This window comes from Pinus tabuliformis, chromosome 6 (genome assembly GCF_031772625.1).
Source record: "Pinus tabuliformis cultivar Carrire ecotype Pingquan chromosome 6, CPIR1, whole genome shotgun sequence".
Classification (NCBI taxonomy): domain Eukaryota; kingdom Viridiplantae; phylum Streptophyta; class Pinopsida; order Pinales; family Pinaceae; genus Pinus; species Pinus tabuliformis.
In genome coordinates, this window is record NC_142292.1 from 702,620,398 (window position 1) to 702,625,725 (window position 5,328).

A 5,328-nucleotide genomic window follows, 5' to 3' on the forward strand; every position below is an offset into this window, starting at 1 on the left:
TTGTCCTAAGAATGCTCCAAGTGTGGTATCTAAAGCATCCATGCAAATGTGGAATGGTAAGGACCAATTTGGTCCCCTCAATACTGGAGTGGTGGAAAACTTGTCCTTTAATACCTAAAATCATGTTGACATCCATCATTCCAAACAAAGTCAGCGTCCTTAGTTAATAATTTAAATAAAAGTGTTGTGATTCTTGTAAAAGTTTCAATAAATCGACGATAGTAACCCGCATGTCCCAAAAAGCTTTTTACCTCTTTTTGTGTACTAGGAATTGAAATATGCAAGATTACCTCAATCTTGGTTGGATCGACTTTATTTCCTTAAAATGAAACATGATGGCCCAATACTATCCCCTTAGTTTGCATCATTTTACATTTACTATTGCTAAGGGATAGGTTGGATTCTTGACATCGAATCAACACTTTTTCTAGATTTTCCAGAGCTTGGGAAAAATCATCTCCATATACTGTGAAGTCGTCCATATAGACTTCTACACAGTCATGGATCAAGTCAGAAAAGATGGCTAGGACAACTCGCTGAAAGGTGGTTGGGGCGTTGCAAAGGCCAAAAGGAAGAACTTGATAGGAATAGGTACCCCAAGGGCAAGTGAAGGTGGTATTATCTTGGTCTTCCTTGGTTATTTGAATTTGGTTATACCCGTTGTACCCATCTAGAAAAGATAAATACTTCTTACCAGAGAGTGTGTCAAGTACCTGATCAATAAATGGTAGCAGAAAGTAATATCGTAGGGTGGCTTTGTTTAACTCCTTGTAATCAACACATATGCACCACTTATTGTTCTTCTTAAAAACCACCACCAAAGGTGACACCCATCTACTATCTGAAATAGGATAAATAAAATCTGCAGGCAATAACTTCTATAACTCATCTTTTACAATTTCTTTAAAGGTTGGGTCCATGCATCTCTGTGGCTGCTGAATTGGTCTCATCTCCTTGTTGGTGTAGATGTGGTGGATGCATGTATCTAGATGTATTCCTTTCATGTCCAAATAGTCCCAGGCGAAAGCTCTGGATTGTTCTTGAACCATGCTCAACAATTGATGCTTTAGTTCTTCATTTAGTTCATTGCCAATGTACAAAACTTTTCCTTCACTGATTTTGTTGAGTTGTGTTATATTCTTTCCATGACTAGCCTACATTAGAGGGAGCTTAGAGGAGGGGGGGAGCCCCCCTTTCGTTTTGCCAATTGCGCAACGGGGGGGTCACAGGGAGGGCGGCAGCCCCCCCTATCTAGGGGGTTTGAGGGGGGTGCGTAGCCCCCCTCTACAGGGTCTGGGGCAACGCCCCGAGAAAAAAAAAATTGGACCCTATATTAGGTTGGGCATACCTACCTATGGTTTTGTTCATGGTTTTTCACACATGGTTTTGGATGCGATGGTTCTTGGTCCATGGTTTTGGATGCAATGGTTTTCAGTCCATGGTATTGGATGCTTCGGCATGTATAAATATTTATTGTAACATTGAAAGGAATATAATTAAAAATCAATCTCGTAGTCCCAGTTTTTGGATCTAGGGGAAAATCTCTATGTATATGTGTTTTATGTGTTATGCTATCGCATTGTTTATTTTCTGTGTTTTAGAATTCGTATGCAGGTAATTTCTGTACAGGATTAAAACCTATAGATTTCAACTGGTTCGGTAGTGAGCTCATTGGTGTCCTCTATTGCTATGAATGAGGAAAATATAGCTGGATGACAAGCTTCTTTAAACTCGTTACTGAAAACATGCTGATAACCGGTAAAATAAATAGGATAATCATTATAAGAACGATCAGATAAAAATTGTTGCAAAATATGATCTTCTGATTGTTCCCTAGATTGTTCTAATGATAATAAAGGAAACATACAATCCTCATCTCCATAAGGACTCTCTAGCCATAAGGGTACTTCAGCAGTAGTTTGAGCAGGGGGGAAATTGACAAGGTTTGATTATATGAACCATTGGAAATGACCATTTCCCCACTTCGGCACCCTATCACAGCATCTACAGTAGCTAACTAAGGGCATCCTAGGACTACAGGGTGTCCTGGTTTTTTAGGAGAAATGACAATGAAATCGATGGGATATTTCCAGGAAGCAATGGTGACTACTATGTCTTCTAGAGTTCCCATGGTTTTAATAATGGATTTATCTACCAGTTCTAAAATAATAGGTGTAGGTTTGATCCCTTGCAATTGTAAAGATGTCATAGTTTCAAAAGTCATAGTGTTAATCGCTACTCCTAAGTCTACAAAGGTGTTTGGCAGAGGTATTCCATTGATTTTGATGGTCACTATGGGATTTCCTGGGTCACTATATTTTAATGGTAAATCTGAGATCATCCCAGACATTTCACTCATGACTTTTACATTTTGATTCTTGTGTCCTTTCCTTCCCGGTTTCTTAATACAGAGGTCTTTAATGATTTTAGTGTAGATAGGAATGTCCAAAATGACCTGTAATAGTGGAATTTTAATACAAACATTCCTTAATTCTGATTCTAAATCATATTCGATTGGGATTTCTTCCTTCTTAACAAGCAATCTTTTTGGGTAAGGAGGTTCATTTGGTTCTTCTTTTTGTTTTTGTCTTTCTTGTTGAATGGGATTTTCAATTTGTTCTTGAGGGGCCTATTCCTGAATAATGACAACTGATTCTTCCATATTGACTGTTTTCCCATATCGTAGTTGAATCTCATTTATTGGGACAACAGTGATCATATAGGTAGGAAAAGATTGTACTTCTATATTTTGTACAGGGTGAGGTTGTTAATTATGGTTGGGGTTAGCTATGGGTTGCGCAGGAAACAAAATAGGACTAGGCAGATTCAATGATGGTGATGCATGCGAGGATGATGGGTTAGTCGGTGCAGGTAAAAGATGGTGGAAAGGAGGAAGAGGCGGTGAGGGTTGTTGATAATGATTTGGGTTGTACACCTGCTGATAAGGTTGAATGTTTGGATTGTAGGACGTACTAGGTATGTTTGAGTATGGAGGATAGGATTGGTTTTGGGGCTGCAAAGTGTTTCCCCTCCAATACTAATTCCAAGGAGTGTTTTGTGACTGAGGATTAAACCAAGGAGAATAAGATGGCTGGAAATTCCAGGGTTGATTTTGACCATAGGCTCGAAAACTAAGATCTTGAAACATGTTTTGATTTGGGCTCCTCCAAGAGGGTTTATTGCTTGTTTGTGTAAAATAATTTGTTTCAGTATTACCCTTATAGATAGCCTATAAACTAGGAAGGGATGGACACTTCTCAGTTTCATGTTCTAAAGCACAAATCCACAAAACCTCAATAACATTAATGGGACACTCCCTCTCAGCATGTTTATTTCTGCATTTAGGACAAAAGATTGCCATGGCATCCTTCTCATCTTCTTGTTTCTTTTTGTGTTTTATTGTGTCAAGCTGGTTACCCAGAGTGTTTAGGATATCCATTTTGAAATTTTCCAATAAGTTTCCTAATTCCACTCTAGTGACAGCATTGGGTACGGATTTCTGACTTCTTAGCACATAATCTGGGGAATCGTCACGGAGCTTCTTGCCTAATTTAGCCTGACTTCCTAAGTAAGTGAGACATAGTTAAACCACTTATGCAAAAGGCTTTTTATAAATATCCCCACCACTTAGAAGATTTAAGGTTTTGATACATTCATCCCTTAACCCCTTTAAGAAGATAGTTCTGACAATCTTCCCATCTAGATGTGCCCCTCGGGATTTATGGAAATTATAAGAGAAATGTTCAAAATATTCTTCTAAGTTCTCATCTTCTAATTGTTGCATCCTAAGAATATCGTTCACATCCCTTCTTTTACAGAAGTCTTGGTATTTCTTGTGAAAGACTGACTTCATTTCATCCTAGGAGTAGATGGTGTGTTCACCTAGGCCCATAAATCATCTAAGGGATCCATCTTTCAGGGTGGCTGGGAACATCTTGAGCTTATGTCAGTCCTCGTAATAATTATAACTCCTACATAAAATGTCAAATTCAAATAAGAAGGCATCTGGGTCTTTGGAGGACTTACCATAGAAAAGCAAAAGAGATGCCATTGGTATATTTTTCATAGTGATATTCCTTGTCACATCGAGAATAGGAAACCCAAAAGTGTTTTCTTCTTCTTCTCCTTCTTCTTCTTCCGGTCCTCTCCTCGGTCCTTCATGGTTTCCTCTGAATAGGTTGTGATGTGGGCCTCCTCCTTCCTCATGATGTTCCTCACTGTTCCATCCTAATATGTTACGAAGTTGACCTTATCCTTCTCCCAAATGTTCCTCGTTGTTTTTTTTCTCTCCTCCCTAGTTGGCCATGTTTACTATAGGTCCTTGAAGAGGCCTGTTGATGATTGCCAGTCAACAAGAGGTTCTGAAGGATAGTTATTGATATTATTTGATTCTAGATCTATGTGATCTTGCAGCTCGACTGGTTCTTCTAATGCGATTCCTTCTATACTCTGAAAAATAATGTGTTCAATTGTTTCCTTGTCTTGATTCGGGATATCCCTCTCCAAATCCACTATGTTGTCAACACCTCCTTCTTCTTGCTTTATTCATGCATACCGATTAGTAGGATTAGTGATTGGTGTGGTTTTTGGACCAAAAGTTGTAAGAAAGTTTGAACTAGCAATAAATATGCCTTAACTCTCCCTAGGCCTACTCTTACTTCTATGCATAAAGAAAAGGAAATAAAAGTTCAAAGATAAGAAAAATGATCAGACTTTGGAGCAACCCCACAATAGTGGATGCGTGGCTCTTCGCTCATGTCTTACCGTACTCTCTCTACCCTTTCACTGCCTACAATACCCTTGAAACTCTGTAATAATAATCTCACCTGAACCAAAATAAAACTCCCCAGCAATCACACAAAAATGTTGAGAGTTTTACTTAGTGATTAAACCTCCTAGTATTTAATTGTCGACCAGGACTCGTAAGCATGAGCTGTATTGCTTTTCAGGTTCAAGACTAAGTTCAGAGTATGTAATTCTCCTTGATCATTAAGTACAGAATGATGGAAAAGAAACAATACTAATCAAGCATACTAGCACTCTGTTAGGGCCTAAATCTACCTCAGGCTAAGAAAGGCAGGATCTAGGGTAACATCAAACCACGCTTAACCTGGTAGCTAGCCCTACCAGGTCGAGAGAGGGCTCTCTCCTTGTCAATCTCAACAAAATATGATCAATGAGGCTTGAGATGACTGATGTGAAGACTTATTTTAAGCTAGGTATGTGTTCAGAAGGGTTTGAATGAATTTGATGATGTTTTGTTGGCTCAAATGTGAAAGGAAAATTTGGGTGCGAGGAATGAGGCTCAGTTTTGCAAAGATCTCTATG